The sequence below is a fragment of the Typopeltis vanoorti genome, chromosome 24 (assembly GCF_054136105.1).
Source record: "Typopeltis vanoorti isolate ZY-2024b chromosome 24, IOZ_Tvanoo_1.0, whole genome shotgun sequence".
NCBI classification, from domain to species: Eukaryota; Metazoa; Arthropoda; class Arachnida; order Uropygi; family Thelyphonidae; genus Typopeltis; species Typopeltis vanoorti.
This window is the reverse complement of record NC_143572.1, coordinates 36,900,348-36,916,025: the sequence shown is the minus strand read 5'-3', so window position 1 is coordinate 36,916,025 and position 15,678 is coordinate 36,900,348. Positions and strand designations below refer to the sequence as shown.

Here is a 15,678-nt window from a genome sequence, read left to right as displayed (position 1 = left end):
TGGGATTTTAATAATTGATTGAGTAGAACTCTTTCCTTAAAAATATGCATTTCTAAAATACAACTTACATGTATTCTTGAAAAAATATCTGATGAAAACTTATCTAAAAAATATATGATGAAATGGAAAGTGATCACCATTTAGTTTTAAGCAGATAAAAGTTAATATCATATTGAAAAGAAAGTTATGTATGTTTTGGAAATAATCATTCAAACAGCTTTCAGAGGTGAACTGTAGACTCATGTATACAAATATTATTCAAGAAAAAAAAAAAGGTTTGAAAAAAAACAATCAAACCTGCAGATAGAATATAACAGTCTGTGCAACAATCTATGGCAGTACTAAATGCAAAACATATAAGTTATAGCAGGGGTAAACTTCATGAAAAAATGGAAAAATGATTATCATTATGGTTGGATGACTTGAATCAGAAAAACATTTCTTTGACGCACTGTTATAACTGAGAAAGCAAAAACAATTTTTGAGGATCTTAAAAAGACAGAGGTGAAGAAACATTTTTACCTTGGTTCATGAGATTTAAGTCTCGAAGGTGCCATAGTGTCAAATTATGTAGTGAGGCGGCAAGTGCAGATGTTGCAGTAGTGGCTGCTTTTCCTAAAGAATTTCAAGACTGTGTAGAACAAGGAAGTTATCCTCCTCATCTCATTTTTAATGTTGATGAGACTGGGCTCTACTGGAAAAAATTGCCATCACGCACCTTCATTTCCTGTGAAGAACGTTCCGCTCCAGGTTTTAAAGCTGCAAAAGATAGACGTACGCTTTTGTTGGGTGCAAATGTTTCCAGAACTTTGAAGCTTAAACCTATGTTGGTGTACCATTCACAGACACTGCGTGCCTTCAAGGATCTAAAAGCCATGCTGCCAGTCTATTGGAAATGGAACAAGAAAGCTTGAGTTACACAAGATGTTTTTATAAATTGGTACACAAATTATTTTTGTCATACCGTGCTTCGCTTCTGTAAAGAAAATGATTTGCCAGCCAAGGCATTGCTTCTCTTGGATAATGTCTGTGGACATTCTCAAAACCTTGCTGAAGTAAGAACACCATTGGATATCAAGGTTGTTTACATGCCTCCAAACTCAACATCGCTTTTGCATCTGATGGATCAGGGGATTATATCAATCTTCAGAGCCTATTACCTCCATATAACATTTATGGAAATGGTAAGAGTCTTGGACAGTTCAGAAAAAACTATTAAAGACTATTGGCAGTCATTCGATATTTTGAAAGGCATTAACAACATCAAGGCTGCTTCAAACGAAGTGTCAGCAAAGTGTTTAAAAGGAGCATGGCGTTAACTTCTTCCAGCATTTATGCACAACTTCGAGAAATTAGAGCAAGAGGAGAATATTATTGAAGATGTAACCAAGCTTGTGCGAGAGGTGGGATTGGACTATATTACAGCTGAAGATGTGACAGACTTCTGTCACATCTTCAGCTGTGACATTCTGTCACATAAACTGCTTTCCAATGAAGACTTAAAAGAATTAGCCGAAAAATTAAGTCAACATCCAAAGAGGAGGAGAAAGAAAACGCAGAAGGTCCTCTTCGTTTCTTTATGATAAGAGATAAAAACGTTCGATTTACAGCATATCCTTGCAAGCATAGAGACATTGCCTAACCGGACTTGATGCAATGGATAAGTAAGGCCAACATTTTTTTGGATAACTTGTCCTTGAGTAATGTTATGACTTCGTCTATTGAGATATTAGTGAACAAGGAAATTATGTCGAAGCTAGCCATGATTTCATCTTCATTAACTGTCACATCCTTAATGTATGAAACAAAGTCCACTGTGTTATTGATAAAGGATGAGGACTTGCCTGAAAAACATTTGAGGTATTTTGCCTCGAAAAAATGTTGGCCTTACTGACCCATTGCATTGAGTACGGTTACTTTAGATTCCAAGATACTATTTACAAGCAGATTCATGGTCTTGCGATGGGTAATCCTTTATCCCCTGTTCTGGCAAATATTTACTTGGAGGATTTTGAAGCCAAGGCTATCTCTTCATTTGCTTTAACACCTAAAGTTTGGAAACATTATGTGGATGACGTTTTCCTCATTTGGAGCCATGGACATGATTCCCTGGAACATCTCAGTAGTCGACATCCAAGTATAAAGTTCACAGCAGAGCTTGAAACTGATGGTTCCCTGCCTTTCCTGGATGTGAAACTGACCCATCTTCTGGAAACTTAAAATTTCGATGTATAGAAAGCCTACACATACTAACAGATATCCTCATAGTCAATCCCATCACTTCCCTCCCCAAAAACTTGGAATAATTTCTACCTTGGGACATAGAGCTCGCTCTCTTCATGATGACCCAAATGAACTCCAAAAAGAAATCAACTATCTCAAAACTACTTTTGTACTTAATGGATATTCTAAAAGAATTATTGAAAAATTCCTTCTTAATCCTCCTAGTCATCACACAGAAGAAATAAATACATTTAAAGGCAATATATCTATTCCTTATATAAGTTCAGTTTCACAAAAATTAGCCAAGGTTCTAAAAAAATACAATATCAGAACTTTGTTCACTCCACTTCCAAAAATCCGTTCCTTAATAAGCCACCCAAAACCATGTCATCATCATCTTAAATTTCCTGTCATGTACAAAATTTGGTGTGATTGTGATATTTCTTATTTTGGCCAGACAGACAAATCTATTGAATTACGCATGGAGGTACACATGAGGGACATTGCTTACAAGAGACAGCGAGCCAGTGCCTTAACAAGCCATATCCTTTTCTTGGCTAATCCTAATGATGAAACTCCAAGTCATACAGTCCGCTGGGACAGATCTATTAACATCTTTCATTGCCATGATGAATTGGAGAGAAAAATCATAGAATCTAGGGAAATCATTCTCAACCCTGAACATCTAAATAATAACTTGAGCTACAACCTCCCAGATAGTCATTCAGCTGTGATCATGTATTGGCATTCACGTGATGCTGCAAGCACGTGCTCGCTTAACAATGCAACAAACGAAAGAACAGCTTTAAATACAACTACAACGTTTTCATACTAATTATTATTGTTATTTGACACCTCCAGGGAATCCAAAGACTCATCGAGGGAGAGTGTGCCAACAGCATCAAACAATTGATCCCCTTCCAACTACTAACTGCGCTCAGTTATGTATAGAGACTCTCTATGTTGTTCATAGTTTTTTTAAATTTCAGTGTTTAGTGTTTTTTCTTTTATAATGTCACCTGATGAAGGCTGTTATAAGCCGAAACTAGTCGTGTTTTACTATTACCCCCCACCCCTTTTACCTAACTCTCGGTTTAAGTCATTCAACTCTTTTCACATTATGTATTTCAACCGAGTCAATAATTCATCATATATATATATATATATATATATATAAAAACTGAATGTTAGAATTAGGATTTTTCCTATTTTGTATAGGTAGGATTTGTGAAAAAAAAAAAGTCTAATAAAAATTGCAAAATAGAAACTTGGACAAAAACAAGTTTGGTTCAAGCCAATTAGAGATTTTGTCAGGATCAGATTTTTTACTTTTAAGATACATTATCAAGAAATTATGGGAATATAGAAAGAAGATATAAGTGGATTGATGCATTCATGACAAATAACAGACTAATATGGAAGAAAATTGTTAATAGGTAGCTAGTAGTGATGCAAATGTGGTGTAGTGCTAACACAGGATCTTTTACATCTCATGAGGGTATGTATGCATAAGGAATGGGATGATGAAGATGATGATAACGACAGTTTTCATATTTGCTTGCTATGAAACTACTTGGAAAGGATAGTCACAGAGACATCTTCATTGAGAATATAGTATAAAACTTGTAACACACAAAGGCAACATAAAATTATGAGCAAAAAACTAGAGTCCTAACTAGGTGGGGAACAGAGGGTGGTCCCACCTAGTTAGGATGAGGTCCTCTGGAGGTCTTGGTTGTAAACTGGGATCTTGGAAGATTAATGTTTCCCATATATTGGGAAGTTTTACATTCATATTTATTCAGATTAGGCCTGTTTTTGAGAGCAGTTACAGAGTTAACTTGTCATCAATTAATAGACTGCTTTCAGGGCTCTAAGTCTCAGCCACAATTTTGCTATAACACCAAAACAAGGATCAATATTAGAACCAATGTTTAACATTGAACACTGCATCCACAACCTAGCTATAGAAATAGATAACAACAATAGGTGTGACATTGCCTCCCAAAAGTTCTATCAAAAATATTTGTCAGCCAAGAGGGTACAAAAGAAACATAATAATACACTGGTTTCCATAAATTAAAGAACAAAGAGAAAAATCACAATAACATAAAAACTGTATGATTAATTTTTATGCAATTCAGTGAAAAGCAGTATGACATGAGATGTGAAAGAAACATCCACAAAATTGTAAATAAATAGTTTAATTCACTAACAAATGGGTACATAAACATAATAGTCAAGAACAAGAGGTTATTGTCAAAGTGGCTCAATAAGGAATGTAGTCATCCCTCACAGTAATACTGCACTCAAGACGATGTTTCATACTGTTTATAATGATGTCCAGGAGCTCATTTGGTAATATATATATATATATATATATATATATATATATATATACATATATATATATATACATATCATTCCTATAATCCTGAAGGTTTGGGGGAGGAGGATTGAGAACAGCCACATCTGCCTAGAGTATCCCAGACATGCTCAGTAGGATTATGATCAGAAGACCTGGCTGGCTGGTTCATTAGCACGATATTCTCTTCTTGAACATATCAGTCCAAGCTTTTCTCAATGTGGATGAGCATTATCATCTTATAGGATAAATGACTTCCTTATCTCACCTGCATATAGACAAACATAGGGATCTCATCTGTATAAGTTGCAGCATTCGTGGTTTTGCGAAGAAGCACATACAAGTTGGTGCATACATCCAATGAACATAATGCCCCACTACCACCATAAGTGTTTGTTTCACAGATATCAGAGGGATGATAACATTTCGCTTTTTTATTTATTTATTTTTTTTATTTTTAGATTGGAGAACTCCTGGCATCACTTTATAGAGTAAATCAGGGCTTGTCTATAAACAGGACCCAACCCCTATTGGTCTTGGATCCATTTGATGTGAAGCCTGGTCCATTTCAAACTCTCTCTCTCTCTCTCTTCTGTGGCATGGGGATAGTGACATGTAGACTACCAGACACCTAGCATATGCTCCACCTTTGTGAAGCTATCTATGCACAATGGAAGCAGATACCAATGTTCCTGTAGCTGATGCAAGGTCAGATCACAGCTAATTTGAAGTTACACTTTTGTTTTTGCAAGCAAATCATCAGAAATATTAGTTACCCGTTGCAGTTGTAGTCCATGGCCTTCCATCCATCCATCCATCAATGGCTCTAACAAGCACTTAAGCGCCCACGGCCTTCCAAGTATCCTTGAATTTCCTAACCGCAATACGAGGATAAGGCGGTTACCCCTATGCCTCTAAGTATTTTTGTCTCTAAATTATGTGTTCTACTGGCTTGTTTGTCTGTTCCAGAGGGATGAAAAATCCGAGTTTCCAGGATAAAAAACCCTCTGCCTCCATATGAGACTGGCTAACTCGCCTTTAGTTGAAAAAGACCAGATAAAGGTTCCTCACGTTATGGACATGAAAAAAACTTCTGTTGAAAATCTGATTGTAAATAATACTGATATCTTGGTCAGTTTTGATATCATTTCACTGTTTATCAACATTCCTTTGAATGACACCTTAAACCTTTAAAAATATTTTTCCTCCTAAGATTGCAGATCTCTTTTCCTCTGCCATCTATTCTGGCTTGAAAGAACAAAATTTACAAACAGATGGTTTCCCCCCTCCATCTTCCCCCACCAATTTTTCATGGAAGATTTTGAAAAATATACTCTTGACTCCGCCTCTCTCAAATCTTCTATCTAGCTAGAAATGTAGATGATGTGGTCTCTCTTTGGCTTCATGGACCAAACACATTAGACTCTTTCCTCTATCAACTTAATAGTCAACATCCAAGAATCCAATTTATGATGGAAATGGAACGGTAATGATTGTCTAGCTTTCCTAGACACCTTAGTAATAATACAGCTTCCTAAGCATTACCTCTTTTCTTTCACTATATACAGGAAACCCATTCACACAGACATACATTCACAAATTTTCACATCCCCCCCCCCACACTCACCAATATGGTATAATGAAAACTAATCGGTAAAGCCCTCATTGTGACAAAGATTGTTCCAATGAGGGCTTTGTTCAGCAACAGAACTCAGCCATATATATTCTTTCTTTTAAGCTCACTCAGCAGTTGGCATTCATAGCGAAGAATTTATGGAGACAAAAACACACATGTTGGGGTAATTATTTTACTTATAATTAAGAAAATAACACTCACCGTTTCGACCTCTGTATCGAGGTCATCATCAGGAAAACATATGCACAGGATATGACACCACAAGTAAGACATCTAAATGCTTTGTTAATCATTTACCCTAGCCTGCTGTGGTGGAAAAAGAAATAAATAAACAAAATAAAATATATACAAAAATATAAATTAATTTACGAAATAAAATAATTTTTTATACATATCAGCATAATAATATATAGATGATAGGGGGAAAATCTCTAAATAAAAATAAAGTTTTATGATGGATGGATGGTGAGTCAATTGTTGTTTAATGTAGCAATCAGAATGACTGCCTCTCTCAATCTGAGATATGGGAAACCCTTATTCTAATCACACATCACTATTTTTTTTTTTTCTAAATAACTAATGGTTAATTAATATTGCAATATACCATTACGTTGTTTTATGTATAACATCATGCAGCTCTTACTTTTTCAAATCAATTCATTCTTCCCATTCTATTTTGTAAATTAAAGATACCAAGAAATTATATACGTGGTTTAATCCTTTATCCAAGTGTAAGCAAATAAAGTTTGTGCCTGAAGTATTCTCAGGATTGGGGTAACTCGTATAAGGAAGCTAAGACTTCACATCACTTGCCCTAGTATCCCATAATGCAAAGCGCATCTCCTTGAGGGCATGTATACTGCAGTGCATTATGAGAAGGGTCACTACCCAGACCAGTTTTGACCTTTTTTGAGGTATCTTCAGTGGGAGCCAGACCCAGAGGTGATACTAATGGTGAAGTAATGTAGAAGTCAAATTTTCATATACAAGTTGCCAAAAGGTGATACCTTATTATTAAATTACTCTAGATTAGAGAAAGTTGTTAGAAGTGTTTTTACTTGGCTATACTATAAATTAAAGATACCAAGTATATAATTACTTGGTTTAATCCTTTATCCAAGTGTAAGCAAACAAAGTTTGCGCCTGAAGTATTTTCAGGACTGGGGCAACTCATATATAGAAGCTAAAGAATTCACATCTCTTCCCTTAGTATCCCATAATGCAAAGCACATATCCTTATGGGTGTATTATTATTATTATTATTACCACGGGCTACTCCAGGAGTCCTTAGACTCATCGAGGGAGGCACTAAACATCATGTTCACGCAGCTGTTCAACATTCTCACAGTATCTATCATACCTTGCCTTGAACTCGCTCACTGTCATAGCACCCACAACAGACTCTGGCAGCTTATTCCACTCATTTACCACTCTAAAAGTAAAGAACCCAGCTCTAACACCCCTGCTAACCACGCTCTTGCCCAGCTTCCATGGGTGTCCCCTAGTTCTCCCACCACCAGTCCTGATCTCAAAAATATCATCTGAATTAATCCTATAGAATCCTTTTAGCAATTTGAATGTCTCAATCATGTCTCCCCTTTTCCGCCTATCAACTAGTTTCTGCAACCCACAAATCTTCAACCTGTTCTCATATGGTTCATTCCATAGACCTGCTATCATCTTAGTCACTGGGCACAGTAGTCGAGATGAGGTCTTATCAGGGCTCGGTACAGAGGTACAATAACTTGTTTTTCTCTGCTCGTCAAGGTATTTTTCAACAACCAAGTGAGTTGATGAGCTGATTTAGCTACTTTCGCAATGTGCCCCCTAAACTTCATCTCCCTATCCACCAACACTCCCAAGTCCCTGGCCTCATCAATCTCTTGGAGTACAGTTCCACCAGTGTGGTATACTGCTGCTAATCTTTTCACTCCGAAATGCATAACCTTACATTTTGTCACCTTAAATTGACATCCATTCTCCTTAGTCCAGAACTCCAATCTATCTAAGTCATCTTGCAAGACTTTGACATCTTCTGCATTCACTATCGCCCTACCCAACTTTGCATCATCAGCGAACAAATGAACTGTCCCACTTAGACCCTTCCCTATTTCGTTAATGAACAGATTAAACAGCAGTGGTCCAAGAACAGAACCCTGTGGCACACCACTAGTCACAGGCCGTTTTTTGGACTCTACTCCTGAATAAACTACTCTTTGATATCTCTCCATCAACCACCCAGCTATCCATCTCACCAACCCTATATCCATTCCTATATGTTGTAGTTTACGGATTAGAATTCCATGTGGTATCCTGTCAAACGCCTTTGCCAGGTCCAGCAGTATCACTGTAAACCCATTTCCCTTATCCAGTTCAGCCGTCACCTTGTTATAAAACTTGAGCAAGTTACTGAGGCATGATCTACCCTTCACAAAGCCATGCTGTCCTCTGTACAGTATCTCATTTTCATCAATCCATTCCTGTATTTTTCCCTTGACTACTTTCTCCAAGACCTTGACAACGACTCCTGATATGCTGATCGGTCAGTAATTTGCAACCATAGTCTTGGATCCTCCTTTATGCAGTGAAACTATTTTCCCCTCTTTCCACGCCTTCGGGACTAAGCCAGACCTGAGACTCAGATTAAACAACATGGTCAAGGGCACTGATAATTCATTAGCCGCTTCATGCAAGACCTGTGCCGGTATACCATCCAATCCCACAGATGTATTCACATTAAGGTTCTGTAATAGACTTTTCACCTCCACTTCATTCATCACAATTCCCATATAAACTAATGGTTCGTTCATTTTTTCAACGTCACCACCTGGATGATATACTTTTGCAAAGTGCGCGCTCAGTAACTCCACTATATCGACTGGTTCAGTGAACTCTTTACCATCGTCATTCCTTAAAATCATTTTGCCATGTACAGTTTTTTTCTTGCTTGCAGCATATTGAAAGAACTGTTTGGAATTCTCTTTTGCTTGCATAGCTAGTTTCCTTTCATAATCGGCTTTTGCTGTTTTTACCACACTCATTACCCTTCTGGCCTGTGCTTTATACCGTTCGTGTGCCTGCAGGTCACCCCTTTCTTTAAATTCCCTCCATAGTTGTTTCTTTTTTTGCAGCTCAAGCTTAATGGTGTTATTCATCCATTTAACCCCTCCTTGTTTCACTATTCGGACCTTAGGTATACAATCAGCCATAACCTCCTGTAAATGCTCTTTGATCACTTCCCATGCTCTATCGACGTCCAGCCCTTGCAGTTGTACATGCCATGGCACCGATCCAAGCAATCTCCTAAGCTTGTCATACTTGCCAGCACGGTAATTCCACATATACCCTGTCTTAATCACAAATTTCACACCTTTAGCCACCTCCCAGGTCAAGACCTTATGATCACTTTCACCAATAGGTGGCAACATGGTCATATTCATTACAGTCAAATTCTCAGATACTATTACCAGGTCAAGCACTCTCACACCCCTAGTATTTTCAATTACATGCTGTTTCAGATAGTTATCCCTTAATAATTGAATAAAATCCATTTCCTTCCTCACATGTGTCCTCTCCTCCTTCCAATCAATGTTACCATAGTTGAAATCCCCCATAATAATTACCCTCCTTCCACTCATTTCATCAATTTGTTTATGCATACCATCTCCACCATCTATTCCATCACCTGGTCTGTAGCAGCACCCAACTGTATATTTTATTCTGCCAGTATCAATCTCACACCAAATAGCCTCAAATGAGCTCCTTTCACTATCCTGCAATACAACTTCAATTCTCCTTGGCTGCAGTTCATCAGCTATCATCAATAACACCCCTCCCCCAATTTTATTCTCTCTGTCCCTCCTAAACATACTATAACCTACACATTCTATCCCACTAACTATATCATCTTCCGTCAGCCATGTTTCACTAATGCCAATAACCTGTGGCCAGGAAGAGCCAATCAAGGCCAAAAATTCTTCCTTCCTGTTCCTAATACTCCTGGCATTAGTATACATGAATTGCAGTGTTCCCTTTGTCCCACCCCTATCTTGATGCGTTATTCTAAATATCCCATTCCCATTTTTTGTCCTTATTGCTGGCTCAGGTACATTATACACATTTTCACACTCAACCGTCCCACTGATGTCTGGACATCCACTCCCCCTCCCCTCCTTGGTAGTTCTAGTTTCCCTGGTTCTGCACATCCATTTTCACTTCATTCAGCAACACTTTTTCCAGTCTCCGCACACCAAGTCCATTCAAATGCAGGCCATCCATCTTGTATAAGTCCTTTCGCCCATCAAACTCATTCCACACCACACCGTCCGCATAATATCATTTGCGATTATGGCCCTCCTTCTAAACTCCTCTCTGTCATACCGCGGTAACAGACTCACCATTCTAACTCTGTCACTCTTTTCTTTCGCTACCTTTAACAATACTTTCAAGTCCTCTCTCATAAAAAATTTATCACCTTTCAATTCATTCGTACCAGCCACAATTGTTATTTCTTTCACCCTCTGATTTTGCACTCTAATGCTCTCACTTACATCCTTAAATTTCGCACCCGGTAAGTACGATTTAGTTACACTCCCATCTATTACTCCTCTTAATAACGAGTCACCATACAACACTCTCTCCTTCATTTCGGAAACTCGCCCACGCTGTTTATTTACGTTAGCCGAATCACTCTGGAAAGAGTTTTGCAGGTGCTCTAATTGCCGCTGCGCATCTTGTATCACTGCGTGCAGCCTAGCGATCTCACTTCCTACAAATAATTCCTCATTTTTTTTATCATTCAAACCATTTTCTCTTTCTGTATAATTGCTCTCGCTCTTTCTTAGATCACCGCTCACATTGCCATCTTGTACACCGCAATTCCCTATCAATCCACTATTTTCACTCGCATTCTGGCTTTCTTCAACCATAACTGTCTCACAACCTGACACATACTTCGACTCCTCACTTTGCATACACTTTCTACACATTCTCCCACCACTATCACTTTCAATCCATACTCCAGCCTCATTCGGGAATGCATACATTCCACATATAATGCTATGCATTATGGGAAGGGTCACTACTTAGACCGGTTTCGACCTTTATTGAGGTCTTTTCAATGGGAGCCAGATCCAGAGGTGATACTAAGGTTGAAGTAATGCAGAAGTCATATTTTCATATACGAGTTGCCAAAAGGTGTCACACACCTAATCCAGAGTTATTTAAAAAGGAATTCTACCGTCAATCCAAAACTTGCTATCAACACCGTAATCAACCTTTCTTCAGTCACCCTGAAGCACTCTACACGCTTTCACGTGGCCATAACTTTGCCATTGCTCCCAGAAAAATACCTAGCGAGGATATTATGATCCAGATTGAACGCGGAATCCGCCACCTTCCACATCAAATCGCCAACAGTGTAAGACTAGATGTAGCTTGTGTCCTCTCCAAAGCAAGGCCACCAAAAACCAACATATCCAACAAGGAATTTAAAGCTCTACAGGAAATGAGGAATAATAAAGAATTAGTTATCACCAAAGCGGATAAGGGAAATGCAACTGTAGTACTTAACCAAAAGGACTACAAAGGTAAGCTTAATGCTCTTCTATTAGATCGGGCTACTTACCTCCCTATCAAATACAATCCCACCAACTCACAAATTAGAAAACTTCACAGAATCCTTAAGAAGGTCACTTCTTGGCCTGTAGAAGTTACCAACAGATTAAAGCCGTTTAACTCTATACCCCCCCAGTAGTTCGGACTCCCATAAATACATAAAAAAAAATGTGCCATTACATCCCATAGTGGATGGCATTGATTTCCCCACATACAAATTAGCTAAACATTTGGCCAGAGAGCTCACACACTATACTGGCAACACACCATCACACATAAAAAAACTCAGCCCACTTCAAAGCCAGCATAGAAAACCTTACACTCCAACATACTGACATAATGGTCAGCTTTGACATCTCCTCCTTATTCACAAACGTCCCACTCAAGGAAACTTTAGAGCTAATCCAGGCTAAATTTTCTCCCGATATCTCAGCCCTATTTCAGTTCACAATGAACTGAGGCTATTTCGTTTAGGCAGGGAAAATTCTACAAACAAATAGAGGGGACAGCCATGGGTTCACCACTCTCCCCACCCTTGGCCAATTTCTTTATGGAGACCTTTGAAGAAAAAGCCTTAGCCTCTTCCCCACAAAAACCAACCATATGGCTTCACTTCATTGATGATGTGTTCGCTATCTGGCCACATGGCTCTGAAACACTCCTCTCCTTCTTAATACACTTAAACAACAGTTCCAGAATCAAGTTCACCCTGGAAAAAGAGGAAAACAACAGCCTCCCTTTCCTAGACACACCAGTCATCTGCCAGCCTGATGGAACCTTGGTTTTCTCAGTTTATAGAAAACCCACCCATACAGGCAGATACATTCACCAACAATCCCCCCCCCCCCCTCACAACAATATGGAGTGGTGAAAACACTATACAACAGGGCTAAACTAATCTGTTCTAATGACATGGCCCTAAACACTGAACTAAATCACATTCTCAACACTTTCTCAGCCAATGGCTACCACCCAAAAAAAAAAAATCCAAAAAATATTAAAACCTACAAACCACAGCCCCACCTCCACAACAAAGATTACTCTAAATCCATCACCATTCCCTACATCCGAGGCACCTCGGAAAAAATTACCAGAATTTTAAAAAAACATGACCTCGCCTCCTGTTACAGGCCTTACAGAAAATTGCCATCCCTTATCTGCTCCACCAAAGACCAATCACTACCCCTAGACCTACCTGGTGTATACCAGGTCCCTTGCAGTTGTAAACTGTCTTACTTTGACCAAACAGGCAGGACAGCGAATATCAGAATTTCTGAACACAAGGACTACATCCAGTTCCACAAGTACAGCCATTCTGGTCTTGCAGACCATGCTCTGGATACATGCCACAGAATATGGTGGAAGAAAGCTACAGTAATACACCGTAGCAAATTCAAATTCGAAAGACTATTATGGAATCAGCCTCAGCCCTAAGAAACTCTCCAAACCTCAACAAATTTGGTTGTATGCGACTGCCCCAAATTTGGGAGGCATACATCAGCAGCCCAACAGCCAAGAACACCTACTAGAGGGCACCATCAGAACAATAGCTTCATCTCTTCATTCTCATTTACTGTGTTGTAGTGCCTGCGTGCACTTGCCTTTTTGTAAGTTCCTTTTGAAAATGGCAACGTGACGTTGCCGAAATATAGGAAATATTTATTAAAGTGTAATTTAATTTATATTTGGATCTACGTTGTTCAATTCCTTAAGTGATTTAGAAATGCATAACCAACGTATAAGCCTGTCTTCGAGAATCTAATCCAGAGTAATTTAATAATAAGGTGATGATGGGACCATGGGCACAAATTAGTCTCATTATCCAGTTCCCTTTTTCTGTTTTGGTTACCAGTTTCGACCTTTATTGAGGTCTTTTCGATGGGGGCCAGATCCAGAGGTGATACTGAGGTTGAAATAATGCAGGTCATATTTTCATATACGAGTTGCCAAAAGGTGTCACACCTAATCCAGAGTAATTTAATAATAAGGTGATGATGGGACCATAGGCACAAATTAGTCTCATTATCCAGTTCCCAATTCTGATATTTGTCGACATTACTCTATTTGAGACTGCCTGCCATTCAAGATCAGCCTCATATTTAGTGTTGAATACTATGGCTACTCCTGCTTTTCCTTGATTGTCATTGCCTGAATATTATTATTATTATTATTACGAGGGTGGTCTGAAAAGTTCGCGGCCTTGACCATAGATGGCTACACTATTGTGGAGATATTTTTTTCTAAGTTGGTACATCTTGAATAAGCATCCATGTAAAATTGCAAGATATTCTATCAAGTAGTTTGTTTTATACAACTGTCTGAAGCAAAAATGTTGTCTGTATCCCTTGAAATGGATAAAATTGAGTATCGTGCAGTGATAAAATTCTTTGTAAAAGAAGGTTTAACGATGTAAAATCTTGTATAGAAAGAATTTTGTATAAAATTCTTATATACCGATTTTACTTAAGAAAGAAAGTCACTGAGAAATACTTGTAATTAAGTTAATAAATTTTCATGAATGTTTTATGTGATCTGGAAAATTATCAGAATGAATTGTTAAATTATTTAACCACCAATATGCAATGTGTAAAAAAAATTTGAATTAATTGCTAAGTTATTTGACCGCCAATAGTGTGCAAACAAAGAGATAGCCCAGACAGAATTAGAATGTAGGCCTGAGGCTATCGCCAGGCGCGAAGGTCAGTGAGCTACGGAGTTTTCCTGTTGTGACTCTGTGATTTTTGTGTGTGTGTGGGGGAGGGGGGGGGGGTACCCCTGGTAGAATATCCAGGGAACTCGATCTAAAGAAGTTCCAAGGCCGTCAAGGCAGAATAAAAAGGAGAGGGGTGCTCTGCTCCTGGCGCCTTTTAGGGTTCTTTTGTGTCTCGCAGTTCCCGACTTGTTCCAGTGTCACGTTGAAGAAGGTTCCTGTATCCAGCCATTTCCAAGGGTGGATATTCCTCTAGCAGTGTTTCGACGGTGATAAGTGATATGTAACAGTGGCATCGGCCTGTTCCAGAAAGTCCCGTCGCGAAGTTCCTTAAGCGATCCCCCAGGAATGCTGTATCATGATTGCCATGGAATAATGTCTGTTTTCAGCTCTAACGGGCAAGAAGGATATATTCGTGATCTCTAGGATTGTGAATTCTGAGCTGGCTGAGAATTGTATCAAGTAAGATTTAAGTAGAACTGTTATGGATTGTGAACCTTAGAGCAGGGAATGTTGATTTATAGTTGCTATCATAATGTTAAGTTGTGAAGTCAAAAACCGTACCTCTTAAATATTGTGAAATAATTATCTAAGGAATTCTAAGCAATTGTTAATGTTAAAAGGTCATTGTTAAGAGTTAATGTTTGAAATGAGATCAAATGTGAACTTAAGCATAATTCTGATATTGATCTAAGTTAAATTGAGTTAAAGTGTGTATTAAATTAACTACGTGTCTGATGTATATGTGAACGTAAATAATTGTCATTGTCTCTAAGCTAAAGGCTAGAAGTGCTGATTTAAGTAATTTGAGAACTAGACACATGCTTTGCTTTTTTACTTGACAGAATTGATAAGAGCCTGATAAAAATTTGATGTGTGAAATCTTTTCTTTTTTTAAACTGTAATTACATGTCTAGTATGAATAAATTGTTTTGTTTGTTAAATAACTTGCCTAATCTCGACTTACCAATGCACTTCTCATAAAAAGATAGAATCTGTGTGACCTTAAGAGTAAAAGTAGCCATGACTGACAATAGTAGATTTCAATGTTTGCTTGACTTAGAGATAAATATTAGAGATATTTCCTGTTGTGCTGAACGTTTTTGCATTTATTGGAAGATATAGAAT

General features: G+C 38.2%; 1 protein-coding gene across 1 annotated transcript in view; it reads left to right on the top strand.

Annotated features, from left to right (window-relative positions):
- The window catches only part of LOC150093110 (uncharacterized), a 532,180-nt gene that overhangs the window by 417,301 nt on the left and 99,201 nt on the right, over window positions 1–15,678 (top strand). The window lies entirely within an intron of this gene.